Source organism: Euprymna scolopes, chromosome 11 (assembly GCF_053919585.1).
Source record: "Euprymna scolopes isolate OS-2025 chromosome 11, ASM5391958v1, whole genome shotgun sequence".
In the NCBI taxonomy this organism is placed as follows: domain Eukaryota; kingdom Metazoa; phylum Mollusca; class Cephalopoda; order Sepiida; family Sepiolidae; genus Euprymna; species Euprymna scolopes.
The window spans coordinates 43,060,522-43,077,520 of record NC_136492.1 but is presented as its reverse complement, the minus strand read 5'-3'; positions in this window follow the sequence as shown (position 1 = coordinate 43,077,520).

The following is a 16,999-nucleotide window of genomic DNA, read 5'->3' as shown; positions in this document are numbered from 1 at the left end:
ATTTTCTGTGATTGGGTTTTGTAGTAAATTATTTTGGGGGGAAAGATCTAAGTTTTATTTAGTAACAGTATTTATGCCAAACACTGTATACTGATTTGTATATTGATTTGTATATTTATTTGTATATAAATTTGTATATTGATTTGTATATTAATTTGTATATTGATTTGTATATCAATGTGTATATTAATTTGTATATTAATTTGTGTAATAATTTGTATATCAATTTGTATATTGATTTGTATATCAATTTGTATATTGATTTGTATATTAATTTGTATATTAATTTGTATATTAATTTGTATATTGATTTGTATATCAATTTGTATATTGATTTGTATATTGATTTGTACATTGATTTGTATATTGATTTGTATACTGATTTGTATATTGATTTGTATATTGATTTGTATATTGATTTATATATTAATTTGTATATTTATTTGTATGTTAATTTGTATATTGATTTGTATATTGATTTGTATATTAATTTATATATTAATTTGTATATTGATTTGTATATTTATTTGTATATAAATTTGTATATTAATTTGTATATTAATTTGTATATAAATTTGTATATTGATTTGTATATTAATTTGTATATTGATTTGTATATTAATTTGTATATTAATTTGTATATTTATTTGTATATTTATTTTTATATTAATTTGTATATTGATTTGTATATTAATTTGTATATTAATTTGTATATTTATTTGTATATTTATTTGTATATAAATTTGTACATTGATTTGTATATAAATTTGTATATTGATTTGTATGTTTATTTGTGTATTGATTTGAATATTAATTTGTATATTGATTTGTATATTTATTGTATATTTATTTGTATATTAATTTGTATATTTATTTGTATATTAATGTGTATATTAATTTGTATATTAATTTGTATATCAATTTGTATATTGATTTGTATATTTATTTGTGTATTGATTTGTATGTTAATTTGTATATTGATTACTATATTAATTTGTATATTCATTTGTATATTTATTTGTATATTAATTTGTATATTGATTTGAATATTAATTTGTATATTAATTTGTATATTTATTTGTATATTAATTTGTATATTATTTTGTATATTTATTTGTATATTAATGTGTATATTAATTTGTATATTAATTTGTATATTAATTTGTATATAAATTTGTATATTAATTTGTATATTAATTTATATATTAATTTGTATATTGTTTGTATATTTATTTTTGTATTAATTTGTATATTAATTTGTATATTAATTTGTATATTAATTTGTATATTGATTTGTATATTAATTTGTATATTGATTTGTATATTAATTTATATATTGATTAGTATATTTATTTTTGTATTGATTTATATATTAATTTGTATACTGATTTGTATATCAATTTGTATATTAATTTATATATTAATTGGTATATTGATTTGTATATTAATTTGCATAGTGATTTTTATATTGATTTGTATATTGATTTGCATTCTAATTTATTTATTGATTTGTATATTTATTTGTATATTAATTTGTATATTGATTTGTATATAAATTTGTATATTAATTTTTATATTAATTTGTATATTGAGTTCTAAATTAATTTTATGGTAATTTGTATATTAATTTGTATATTAATATGTATAGTAATTTGTATATCGATTTGTGTATTAATTTTATATTAATTTGTATATTGATTTGTATATTAATTTATATATTAATTTGTATATTATTTAGTATATTTATTTGTATATGAATTTGTAGATTAATTTGTATATTTATTTGTATATTAATTTTTATATTATTTTGTATATTCATTTGTATATTTATTTGTATATTAATTTGTATATTATTTTGTATATTTATTTGTATATTAATTTGTATATTGATTTGTATAATGATTTGTATATTGATTTGTATAATGATATGAATATTAATTTTTATATTGATTTGTATATTAATTAGTGAATATATTTGTATATTTATTTGTATATTGATTAGTATATTAATTTGTATAGTTATTTGTATATTAATTTGTATATTAATTTGTATACTGATTTGTATATTAATATTTATATTTATTTGTATATTAATTTGTATACTTATTACTATATTAATTGGTATATAAATTTGTATAATAATTTGTATATTAATTTGTGTATTCATTTTTATATTAATTTGTATATTAATTTGTAGATTAATTTGTATATTATTTTGTATATTTATTTGTATATTAATTTGTATATAAATTTGTATATTAATTTGTATATTGATTTGTACATCAAATTGTATATTTATTTGTATATATATTTGTATATTAATTTGTATATTAATTTATATATTAATTTGTATACTGATTGGTATATTTATTTTGTCTTCATTTGTATATTAATTTGTGTATTGATTTGTATATCAATTTGTATATTATTTTTATATTAATTGGTATATTAATTTGTATATTAATTTTTTTATTGATTTGTATATTGATTTGTATATTAATTGTTACATTGATTTGTATATTGATTTATATATTGATTTGCATATTAATTTGTATATTGATTTTTATATTTATTTTTATATTTACTTGTATATTTATATGTATATTGATTTGTATTGATTTGTATATTGATTTTCATATTAATTTGTATATTAATTTGTATATTAAATTGTATATTGATTTGTATATTTATTAGTATATGAATTTGTATATTAATTTGTATATTCATTTGAATATTAATTTGTATATTAATTTGTATATTAATTTGTATATTGATTTGTATATTAATTTTTTTATTAACTTGTATATTCATATGTATATTGATTTGTATTGATTTGTATATTGATTTTTATATTAATTTGTATATTAATTTGTATATTAAATTGTATATTGATTTGTATATAAATTTTTATATTGATTTGTATATTAATTTTTTTATTAATTTGTATATTAATTTGTATAGTGATTTGTGTATTGATTTGTGTATTGATGTGTATATTGATTTGTATATTGGTTTGTATAATTATTTGTATAGTAATTGTATAATTATGTGTATAATAATTTGAATATTGATTTTTATATAAATTTTGTATTAATTTGTATATTGATTTTTATATAAATTTTGTATTAATTTGTATATTAATCTGTATATTGATTTGTGTATTGATTTGTATATTGCTTTTTATATTAATTTGTATATTGATTTATATATTAATTTTGTATATGAATTTGTGTATTAATTAGTATACTAATTTATATATTAATTCGTATATTAAGTTGTATATCAATTTGTATATCAATTTTTATATTTATTTTATAATTATTTGTATATTGATTTGTATATTAATTTTTATATTGATTTGTATATTAATTTGCATACTTATTAGTATATTAATTTGTATATTAATTTGTATGTTGATTGGTATTTTAATTTTATATTGATTTTGTATTGATTTGTATATAGATTTTTATATTAATTTGTATATTAATTTGTATATTGATTTTTATATTGAGTTCTGTATTTATTTGTATATTAATTCGTATATTGATTTGTATAATTATTTTTTTGTTAATGTGTATATTAATTTTTATATTAATTTGTATATTGGTTTGTATATTTATTTGGATATTGATTAGTATATTAATTTGTATATTAATTTGTATATTGATTTGTATATTGTATTTGTATATTAATTTTTTCTTGATTTGTTTTTTAATGTGTATATTGATTTCTATATTGATTTTATATTAAGTTGTATATTGATTTGTGTATTAATGTGTATAATAATTTGTATATAAATTTTATTTTAATTTGTATATCAATTTGTATATTTATTTGTGTATTTATTAGTCTATTGATTTGTATATTGGTTTGTATATTAATTAGTATATTCATTTGTATATTGATTATTACATTAATTTGTATATTGGTTTGTGTATGAATTCGTATATTGATTTGTATAATTATTTGTATATTTATTTGTATATAAATGTTTATATTAATATTTATTGACTCGTATATTAATTTGTATATTGATTTCTATATTAATTTGTATATCGATTTGTGTATTAATTTTTATATTGATTTGTATGTATTTGTGTATTAATTTGTATATTAATTTGTATATTAATTTGTGTATTGACTTGTATATTAATGTGTATATTTATTTGTATATTAATTGGTATAATGATTTGTATATTTATTTGTATATTTATTTGTATAATCGTCCAGACGCTGGAAGGATTTTTATCTGACCAAGCAGCATTACTATTTCATAAATTTTTCCCAGAGCTAGTAACCCTTAAAGATAAGAATTACTGAATCGAACTTAATAAAGGTGAGCAGATTAAAATTGAAAACTGTCTTACGATTTCTTCAATTTCCGCTTAGCTGTTTCAACCTTTTACCTTGAAAAAGGCTCCGACTTCTGGACCTGTTTTCATTTCAGACTTTAAATGGAAAATTTGCATCAAATCCGTTGCTACAGCTGCTAGAAAAGGTGTTGGATCATTCAACTTCTCTAGAAATAATCTACGACACAATCATCTACCTGTATAGACATCAAATATGTCATAATATGCCGCCCAGACCTTCCCTACGCTGACATAGTACAAAACCGACTTCGAAATCTTGTGGGAATGTTCTCTACTCCTCTTCACAGCTATTTTCTAACAGAAGCTGCTAGGATTTCTATGCTCTATCATTATTTGCATAGTTATCGACTGAGCTCGAATACATGGTTCTCCTCTGTAAGAAATACACAAAATAACTCGTATAGCTGGAACCAATGTCAATGTTTCCTTTTCTCCCTATGTATACCTAGAACTAAACGAAACTTTGATGAACCGAGTCCCTTTCTTAGAACCACCTGTAGAAGACAATACCGCGTGACCACATCTTAGCTGACTACAATATCCTCGTTTTCAATTCTAAGGTAAACAAATTATTGTTCAATTGGCCTCTTTAATGTTTCAAGTTCTGCTATGGTTAATAATCTTGAATATGAAGTCTCACTATACACCTGACAAACTCATTAACTCTTATGCTCTAGGTATCTTTGTGCCTCCATAAGTAGTGACTCTCTAGTAAGGAAATATATGGTAAAGTTTTCAGATTTTATTTGGAGTTGTTTGTCAAGGACGTTGTCAATGTGTAGAGCATTGAGCATTGCTATCTTTCTGTAACACAAATATTTTACAGAAATTATTTTTTCCAGTGTATTTTATTATTTATCACTTGAAGATTTAAATTTTGATTTTGCAGAGCTTTTTCTTCCGCTTATGTCAACTACGGTTTCTATGCCAGTGATATCGGATCAGATCTTTCTTCTTTTGAACGTGTACCTCTTGCTGTAATGCAGTTCGAGGACCAATATATATATATATATATATATATATATATATATATATATATATATATATATATATATATATATGTAATGTTTGGTTCGTTAAAAGCGAATAAAACCATATTTCTACGTTACCAATTTAATTGAAATTTTCAGAAATTCGTTTTTTAAAGTCAAGGAATGTTTGCATGTTATTAAAATAATTTAACATTGCGAATTATAAAAATATTAAATTAAATAAAAAAATATCTTTCGTAACTGCGAGATTATCGTCATTTTATTTCCGGTAGAAATTAGCCATTCACTTATTGAGATAAGTATTATTTGTATTAATTTTTATGATATTCATGCAGAGAGTGATCCGTGCTGAAATAATGTTATTATTTAAAAAGTCATTCTTAACATGAGGAGGGGAGGATGTTTTGTACCTATTCTGTCAATTACAATTGAATAAAAAAAAACATATCGTAAAACTTCAATTAAACGTTGAAATATGATTTAAAAAATAGCGCGGATCGTTCTCTGCATTAGCACCATTTTTATTTATTGCGGACTATTATTCTCATCTTTATTAGTTGTTGTTTCACGACTTTTTGGCCAACTATTCCTTTGGCCTTCATGAAACAAAGTGTTCAGTAATTTTTTCCTTTTATTATTCTTAAAGAGTAAAACTTTTCTTATTCATGAAAAGAGTTAAGCCTACGTAAATAAATAAATGTTTGTACACGTGACAAATTATCAATAAATGGTTTAGTTACTTTTTTTAAAATTATTTATGAAAAGAGTTAACGTAAATAATGTTTGTAAAAGTGCGAAAGGCGACGTTGTACAACCATCACTTCCATGCTTAATTTCTATGCTTATAGGTTTTTGGATTTTTTTTTCACTGGATTATTATTGATTGGACACTAATTAAACAGATTATTAAAAGAAAAAGAAGAAAACGAAATCATTATTTCGACATTTGAAAGTGGTGCTCACTTTTTAGTTACAATCAGTCACCCATTTTGTAAGCAATAAAAAACGCGGTATATCAAAACCATAGAAAGTAAAAATAATATGAGCCTCTACCGCATTTGTAAGTCAGAAATAAATTTGTTTCTCAAAGAAAAAAAATAGATTGAACATGACTTTTTTTATTGTTTTTATGAAAATAAAGTTTCGAGTTTTTAAATTTTTTTTTTACTTATTTAGTTAAAAGTCAGTTTGTGGGTGTTTTTTTTTTTAATTGTTCTCATGAAAGGTGAGTTTTTTTGTTTTTTTGTCAAAACTTTTTTTTTTTTTTTTAATTTTTTAAAGTATTATAAATTTCACTAACATGCTGGAGAAATGTTTAATAATTTGGTATTTTTTTAGATTAGGTCCACCTCCACAATTTTCCTTTCAATGACGACATTTATAGGTTTCCGAGTATGCTGAACACGCAAATCGCATTGAAACTTTGCGGAAATAAATAGTTGTATTATGCATTGTATTCTTCGGCGGCCATTTTTTTTACGTGCACACGCGCCATAAACAAATACACGCACGTAAAAAAGATGGCCGCCAAAGATTACAATGCATAATATAACTTTTTATATCTTGATAACTACTTATTTCTGCAAAATTTCAACGCGATTTTCGTATTCAGCATAGTCGAAAACCATTTCAAGTCGTCATTTAAAAGAAAATTGAGGAGGTGGACCTAATCTAAAAATTTACCAATAATTTTTCATCCCATACGCCTCCCGCTTCGACCATTTTATATCTCCCGAAGACACTTCCGTATTTAAAAAAAAAAAAAAAAATGAGTGACCGATTTACCAGAACGTGGTAACTAAAAAGTGAGTACCCCTTTCAAATGTTGAAATGATTTTTTTTTCATTTTTTTTTTCATAATCTGGTTAGTGTTCAATCAATAATAATCCAGTGAAAAAATTTCAAAAAAACTATCAGTATAGAAACTCCACCACGTAAGTAAATAAATAAAAAATGTTACGTGCATGCGTTAGCCTTGACTAGGGGGGGGTACTAAGGGAACGACCATTAAATAATTCTGTGGGTCGCAATGGAACTCAACGCCCAAGGAGTACCAAAATAGTTTTCATGATTTGAAGAATTTTTTTTTTCGAAAAGTGGGTGATCACTTTTCCATGTAAATTTAACTCAGAATGAGCACCCACTTTCTGGCCACCTGAGGAAGGGACATTTATTTTCGTGTTTATTGGCTTAAAGGTTTTTTGACAAGGCAGTTTGTACGCGAATGCATATTTAACAGTTTTCGTTTATGCTCACGCATAACATAAACAAAGGCTACGTCTGTGAAATGGAAAATAGTCCCAGACTTCAGGGGTTAATACCATGCAAAAGAAATCAAACAAAAAACTTATTAGCCAAGAAACACACAGAAAAAAGAAAAAAAAATAGCATCCATTTTTTTTTCTCTATCGAATTCATTTGCTGTTTTTATTGAAAACTTTTTTCCCCCGGATTTTTTATATAATTTTCCATTAAGGGCCGTGCGTCTCACGTTCGTAAATAACAAAAAAACATTTGTAGATTTTGGTATGCTAAAAACGAATCTGCAAACCGTTTCCGTCGCAAAAAAATAGTGTTTATGATATGAAGAAATTACTTTTTCGAAAAAGCGGCGATCACTTTTCCATGTATATTAAACTTAAAATGAGCACCCACTTTCTAGCCACATGAGAGAGGGGGGATTTTTTTCCCATGTTTATTGGCTAAACAGCTTTCGTTTATGCTCACGGATAGCGTAAACGAAGGCTACGGCTGTGAAAGGGAAAATAGCCCCAGAGTTCAGGGGTTATTACCATGCAAAAGAAATAAAACAAAAAACTTTTTAGCCAAGAAACACAGAAAAATGCCCCTCTCTCAGGTGGCCAGAAAGTGGGTGCTCATTCTAAGTTCAATTTACATTGAAAAGTGATCACCCACTTTTCGAAAAAGTAATTTCATGAATATCATGAAAACTTTCTTTTTGCTACGGAATTATATATTGTATTAACTGCTAGCTTTTTTTTTCTCGTCCATTATTTATCTACCGAGTTGATTGCAAAAATAGATTACCTAATTGTACTCATTTTTAGTTCGTGAGAGGGGAATCTATCACCATACTTTCCCTTAATCACGTCTGTTGGACTTTTATTAAGTACAATACTTAATAGTTTTTTTGTTTTTTTTTATAATGGAGAGTAGAAAACGCATTGTGACCCCCAAGATCGCCATGGGCATGGAATATGTGCCTATATTAAAGATAGCTTTCCATGTGGGAGGGACATCTCCAGGGAAGATCCTAACTTACCCTATATGTGCTTCCGGGTTGCTTTAGCTCACACTACTGTATTTATATTTACTCTCTATCGCCCCCACAACAGCGGAGTTATTATCTTTCAAAGCATATCTGAGAAAATTGACCAAGTCCTTTCTGCTTATCCTTCAGCTAACATTCACGTATGTGGAGACTTCAATGTTCACAACGTCGAATGGTTGACCCACTCAAACAAGACCGATGATGAGGGGAGGTTCTGTCATGATTTCTCCATTGCCTATGACCTCACTCAGATTGTTCAGGAACCTACCCGTGTGCCCGATAATAACGGCAGTATGCGAGCCTACTAGACCTTTTTCTCACAACTTGCCCTGAACTATGTTCAGTTTCTGTTCTGTCGCCTCTTGGATCTTCCGACCACTCTGTTGTATCAATTAAGATAAAAATGAAATGTAATAAGTCCCCAGACGTACCTCTTCATCGTACAGTATATCGATACACTAAGGCTGACTGGGATAGCTTCCGTACATTTATATCTGATCTACCTCTGCATTCCATGTTTAAAAAGGATGTGTCCTCTATAGTATTAGACCTGACTGAATGGTTAATTGTAGGTATTGACCATTTCATACCCTCTAAAAAGTTTCAGCAAAAACCTAACAGCCAGTCATGGTTCTCTCCAGAATGTGCTGCTGCCATTGCGCACAGAAATCACTTTTTCCACTGCTTCAAACGTAATAGATGTATGGAAACTAAAGCCGTTTTCAGGACTGCCAGCAACCATTGTAAGAAAGTAATAAGGAACGCAAGAGAGTTGTATGCTCAATCTGTTAAGTCCAAAGTAGCTGAGCAGCGGCTTGGTTCCCACCAGTTTTGGCAAATAGCAAACAGAATCCTGAACAGAAGCGTGTCCTCCATCCCAACTATTATCAATGGACCTGAGGTAATCTCGTCAGCATCAGACAAAGCCAAACTCTTTGTCAAGAACTTCGCAGCTAATTCTACCCTTTGCGACCAAGACCGCCAACCCCCAATATTTCCTCCTGTATCAGAAAACACGCTATGTGATATACGTATATCTGTACGTGATGTTGCGAAGCTAATCAAAAACCTTGATTCCAGTAAAGCAACTGGCCCTGACGGTATTCCAATTATAGTACTCAAAAAACTTCAACCTGAACTAGCGCCCATACTTACAAAACTGTTTAAACGTTGTCTTAAGGAGAATAGTTTCCCATCTCCCTGGAAAATCTCATCAGTATGCCCTGTATTTAAGAATTCAGGTGATCGCTCATCCCCCTCTCAGTACAGGCCAATAAGTCTCCTGTGCGTCATGAGTAAGTTGCTAGAATCTGTGTTAAATACAGAAGTAATCAACCATCTCAACAAAAATAACCTTCTTAGTGACACTCAATATGGTTTCCGTGCTGCTAGATCTACAGCAGATGTCCTTACAGTTATATAGCATAGGATTAGCAAATCTCTCGACGGTGGCAATCTTTCTAGGGCAATTGCTCTTGACATATCTAAAGCCTTTGATAGGGTATGGCATAAAGGTTTACTTCATAAGATCGCTAGCTATGGTATAGCTGGAAAAGTCTTCTCAATTATTAAATCATTTCTTTCTGATAGGTTCATAAGAGTAGTAGTTGAGGGGCAAAAATCAGAAGCTCACAGTATTAATGCCGGTGTCCCTCAGGGATCCATCCTGGGCCCAACTCTTTTCCTGATCTACATTAATGATCTTCCAAATCATATCCTTACATCATTTGTAGACATTTATGCTGACGACACTACCATTTATTGTACCACATCTAAGACAGTAAACGACCAAGTTCTCTCTAATTCTCTCTCCTCTGATCTTGAGCACGTAGTACAATGGGGAAAGGAGTGGCTGGTTACTTTTAATGCATCTAAAACCAAGCTTCTCTCTTTACATCATCAACATTCTAATCCACATTTGTCATCAATTGAAATGAATGGCTCTCGTCTTCAGGAGGCCTCAAGTTTTGACAAGCTTCTGGGCTTGACCATTACTCCTGATCTTAAATGGAACACGTACATCAAATCTGTTGCCAAGGCCGCTGGAAAAATGGTGGGATCTTTCTATCGATCCGGTAGATATCTCACTGCTGATGCTATTCTCTATCTATATAAGAGCCAGGTACGTCCAAGGATGGAATACTGTTGCCACATCTGGGCAGGAGCTGCTAGAAAGGACTTGTCCTGCCTTGATAGAGTTCAAAATAGACTTCGTAGCGTCGTAGGAGATGTCCTTTTCTCCTCCTTGCAACCTCTATCTCACAGAAGAGATGTTGCGAGTTTGTCTCTGATGTATCGTTATTTTCATGGAAAGTGTTCAACTGAGCTTCAATCTATGGTCCCCCCTCGCCAAACTTTCACAAGAAACACTCGTCTAGCTGTAAACACTATCAATAATTTCCCCCACTCTTTATCTGTGCCTAAACCTAAATGTAGATGCCATGAACAAAGCTTCTTTCTTAGAACTGCACGCCTGTGGAATTGTCTTCCGTTTTCCTGCTTTCCGGCTGACTACAATATGGTTGTGTTCAAGTCTAAAGTAAATAAGTTCTTGATGAGCCGTTCCATATAAGTTATCAAATTTACCAAATTTTCATTACTAATGATTACTATATTGTCCAATTTCTACTGTACACTCTTTAACCCTTATCCTTGAGTGGCCTCTGGGCCTTGATAATGTGGTGATGCCTATGTAAAAAAAACAAAAAAAAACGGTTTGCAGATTCGTTTTTAGCACACCGAAATCTACAATAAAATATTTCGTTATATATGAACGTGAAACGGGCCTTAAAGTAAAATAATACCGGATTTTTTGGAGCAGATTTGCCGTTTAGTTGTACAAATATCCTCAAACCAGGTAATCACTAAAATCGAGCAAAAGTTTAAAACCACCGATTATATGCCAGCCTACGTCATGGTAACATATATTGAGTGAGTTCCTAACAGTATTTTGTATAGTTTTTTAGTTTAAACTCATTTTCCCAAAATTTCCCCAAACTTAACATGTTCGATACAGTCTGCCGCCATTTGTATTTTTCAGATATACCGATAAACATTGAATGTTTTTGAACCGATTATACATTACATAAAAACACTAAAAACTTATCCAGTTAGGTAGAACATTTACTTTTCTTGCCTTTGATAACATTTATTTGTTATATATTTATTTTTTGACAACTTCTTTGTATCTGTGTTTAGTAATACAAACCCTTTTCATTTAATGTAACGTTTAGTCGGCTCGAAAAACAGTCTTTATCGGGGTATTTGAAAGCTACAAATGGTGGTGGACACTGTTGATTACTTTAAGTTAGAGAAAGTGAGTTAAAACTAAAAAAAACTATACAAAATACTGTCAGAAACCCACCGATTATGCCAGCCTATGTCATGGTAACATATATTCGGTGAGTTTCAGACACTGTTTTGTATAGTTTTTAGTTTTCAACTTACTTTCCCAAACTTAACGTATTCAACAGAATCCGCGACCATTTCTGTTTTTTGAGCCGATTAAACATTTTACATTACATAAAAACACTAAACAATTATCCAATTAGGTAGAAACGTAACTTACCTTACGTTTGCTTTCATTTATTTGTTTTTGGACAACTTTTTCGAATCTGTGTATAGTAACCCCCCTCCCCCACCATCAACCAAATATTAATTACTAAGTCACATTTTTTGTAAAACAACAAGGGAGTAGTCACCAACAATGTGTATTTTTTAACATTATTTTATTATTCCGTGTCTTGGTTTTTCATTGGGAATTATGTTTGGATCATTGTAATAGTGTTTTTAAGTCATTGAAATCGTTTTTACGCGCGTTTCCGACGTTCTGTGATGCGTCCTCGTCAGAAATTATTTTCAAATGTGTTGGAAATGTAAAAATGGCGATTTTCGTAGTTAATTTGAAGTTTTTCCAAGGGGTGGAGGCTTGTAAGTGTTTATTATTCATTGGCATGCTCAATTTTTATTACTCTTTTATTCCTCTTTTATTGGGCTTGTCGAGGGAGACCACTGACCTGGCTATCTCTTTCTGCTGATGTTTTTTCTTTTCCTTTAGGGTGGGGTAGGGTGTTTGTGTGTGTGTGTGTGTGTGTGTGTGTGTGTGTGTGTGTGTGTGTGTGTGTGTGTGTGTGTGTGTGTGTGTGTGTTGGTTTGGGAATGTGTATATTGTTTTATAGTATTTTGGGGTTATTTGCTTCCTTAGGAAGGCGACTGTGGTCCGAGGTGAGGTCGTTACTAATGTGTATGTGTGGGGAGGGGGGACTAGCTCTTCTGAAATAAGGGTAGGGGTGCTTTCATTCTATTTTGATATTTATTTTTTGGATTCTTGGATTTTAGTATTGTGATTTTTCGTTTTAGTCTTTTCGGGTATTCCTTATATTATGTGTTTAGAAAGAGGGGTGTATTTAAAATATGTATAGGGGATTTTTTAATGTTTCTATTTATTTGTCTCCCCATATGGGTATGGCCAGACCTAGGATCGGTTCTTGGTGTGGGGAAGATTTTGTTCCCCAGAGGGGGGGCATTGGAGGGGGTATAGGTATGGGAGGGGGATGATAGAAGAGATGATAGTTGTTTCAGTCATGAGGGGGTTCTCCTCCACTGACTGTGGGGGGAGCGAGGTGTTGGAACAGATATTATACTATGGTTCTAGGTGTTTCCTAGTGCTGTTGGTTTCGAGGTTAAGTAGGGTTGGTATTGTTCAGTGTGTTGTATTAGAGATAGGGGTGTTATGTCTGTGTGTGGTTGTATGCGCGCACATGTGTGTGTTTTAATGTGTCAGTTCTGATTTATGTGTGGGTGTGTATATGTGTATGTGTATGGATGTGCATGCGAGTGTACCTTGCATTTCATGTTTTTGTGTGATGATATTAGGCTCTGTTCAGTTCAGGAGTGAATCTGGTGATGAAGTTTTTTTCCTGTGTAAGTAAATAAAAATAATTGTCTGTTTGGAAGATTGGCATTATTTTGAAGCTGTTTCCACTGCATGTGTGTACGTGTTTTGAAACATAGAGGTGTCTGTTATCTATATATATATATATATATATATATATATATATATATATATATATATATATATATATATACACGTGTATATTACACGAAAATAATGGCTTAATAAAGAGGTAACGAGAAGGAAATTATGAAATAGAGGTGTCTGCTATATATATATATATATATATATATATATATATATATATATATATATATATATATATATATACACGTGTATGTAACGAATGTCTTATTTAATGTGCGTCTCTTCTTCATACATATATTTACGTGTGATCGCTTAATTTGAAAAATATCACAAAACAACATATCTAGTCTATGTTCACATAACGACAAATAAGGGACGGAATAAGCATCTTTGTCTCTTGCAAGACAAAGAAAACATACATTCAATAAAAGGGACGAATACCATTCTATGGGGTTTACAACATTTAGCCAATTAGAGAACATAATTGATCCATCTTTAATCTTGTTGAACAGAAAGCTGCAATGAAAATTCTATAAAAAAACATTGCTGGCTGGCATCTTATGAGGGAATGATTACAAAATCTCGGAAGATTCTATTTATGAATAGAACCGTCCGAGATTTTGTAATCATTCCCTCATAAGTGTACTAAAAACATTGCATCATGAAGAGTAGTATGAGAACAGATACTTCAGTTTAGTTTCGTATGTGCCACAAGAATGGGGTGCACAAAATCTTCGGTTTTCTTCTAAAAACGGCCATTTTAATATTTTATTATTTTAATATTTTAATATTTTAATATTTTAATATCTACTTTCCAGTTTGGAAAAGAAAATAGTGGCTTAGTAAAGAGATAACGAGAAGGAAATTATGAAATGGACATGTTTTCGGAATTAATTGAAATCCAGTCAGATTCTTTTTTCAGTCTTTTTTCTTTTTTTTTTTCTTTTTTTTTTTTTTGCTCGATATCGCTTTTATGAGAATTGAAGACGCGTTTCTACTAAAACAGCAACAACAACAACAAGAATAAGAAGTAGATGATGAAGAAGAGGCCGATCTTCCTTTTGTGAAGTTATTTTCGTTGCTGAAAAGAAGCTGAATGCAACCTTTTCAAATTCAATGAAATTCAATGAAGATATTTTTTTTAAATAGTTTGGTTTTTGTGGAAACATTTGGATTAACCGGAGATATGATAATCCTGCCTCGTCTCTGTCAAAGAGAGTCTTTGTTTTTTACTTCTCTCTCTCTCTCTCTCTCTCTCTTTCTTTTTCTCTATATGTCTGTCTCTCTCCTCTTTCTTACTTTCTCATTTTCTTTCACTGTTCACACACTCTCTCTCTCTCTCTCTCTCTCTCTCTCTCTCTCTCTCTCGGGCCCACCTTCTCACTTACACGCGCTTTCTTTCTTGTTCTCTTTCTAGCTAACGCCCTAAAGAGTCTACAATGTTTAACCAAGAAAACATTGAAAAAAGGTTAAATTTCTTTTGTTCCAGAATAGAATAAGTTAATGAATGTCAAGAGAGAGCCCGCGGCACAGGATTTTGAAGCTGGCCGGAATTATCATACGTTAACTAAGATCTAAGTTTCCGATTTCGTGGTTATTCGCAAGTTTTGTAATGAGTCGATTATTTACAACCAAATAGTTTTTGGCATTTTACCCCCAACAACTTACTTTTACTTTGAATCATGTTTTAGTAAAAATAAATAAATAATAATAAGTTACTTGCAGCAAGTTGAATCGTTTACGTCAATCATTGAATAAAATGTAACTATTTTTGGAAAAAGATGATTTTGTTTCTCACAATCTTGACCGCAATTAGAAAGGAGGTCTGGACGACTCGTCTGTTGGAATTGTATGGTGCTGATTTTATTTATCATCAGAATCTTATTTTAAGCTTCAAGCATCAGCTTATGGTGAAAATTACATGTGATATAAAAAAATATATATATTCTGTATAGTTTTTAAAATATGGCTATAAATTGCTTACAAAGGGAAATTACATATGTGTTTCCTGTTCGAGCATCTCGTACTGGTATTTTAGAACCCCAGCCCAATTAATTAGTTCGGTAAGTTAATTATGTCTTTCCTTTTAGTTTTTTTTTTAATAATCCTCTAAGATGCATACTCTTAACTTTACTTTCCCCGTTGGCCGCCATGAATTTTATTTAGCATGAAATAACACCACCAACTCACAAACTCCACCAAATATCATTCTAATTAAGTTCCACTTTCATTGAGGATTGACCTGCTTGTCATGTTTTGTAAAAATGGCAACAATGGACAGTCTTCTTTTAGGGAATATTGGAAGGATCCTATTAAGCACATGTGATTGTATTTGGCTTCTTTGTATTTTTTTAGTGTATATTATTTCAGTCTTATAAATTTTCATGAGATTGTAAATATATTTTAAGAGAATAGAAAGTGAACTTTGGTTTTATTTTCGGCTGCCTTATAACTCTCGTTTTCCTTATGCTGCTCTTTAGTTTTCATATTCCATGAGCAATGTTTCTTACAACTGTGAAAGAATTGCTATTTTCTAGGCCAGAATCTATACCATTTAATATTCATCCTTGGTTATTGTTTACCTTGAAGTAATATTTTTAGCTTGTAACAGCAAGTAACTTCATACGTTGTCTGGTACGATTTCATAACAACAATGAAGGCTATTTGAAATCATTAGAGACATTTTAGATGAGGTATTTCACAAAGTAAATGTGGTTTTATGGTGATTGCTGAAATGGAAACATACTGAAGAATGAAAGGAAAGATACTTGTATGAATGGATCAAAATCTTAGTAGTTAAAAAAGAATCAGTTGAGAATAACCATAAACCCTGACCAAATCCCCACATTTTAATGGCCTTTTGCTTTCTTTACGCAATGTTTCAACATTTTGCAAATAAATCTCTCGCGTTGTTATGTCTTTTTCATGATGGTTAGACAATGAACAACCCTTCTAGATGAATACAAGTTTGTTTTATCGCCTTAATCCAAGGCTATATTTTTAGGTAGCTGAGTTGTGCTCGTTAATCTTCAATCTTATTTAATTACCACCTTACTGTTAGGGTTAAGTTAGGCACAAGGTCAGTTTTTAACGTGGGGGGAAATCCACCACACAAGAAACCAGAACTTTGGTTTGGGAAAAAAATGAAAATTGCCTCAGTCTAGAGGGTGTTCTTTTTTACTTACCGAGGACAGAAAAGATGATGCGTACATTCAGAACATACACTATACTTTGCTTCCACCCAAAAGGATCCGTTTTCTTAATCCTGGTTGATTTGGGATTATGTTATGTCCGACAGTGAACCAATTTAAATTGGATCAAACTTTTGTTCGAAGACGAAGACTATTACAAGTTATTCTAA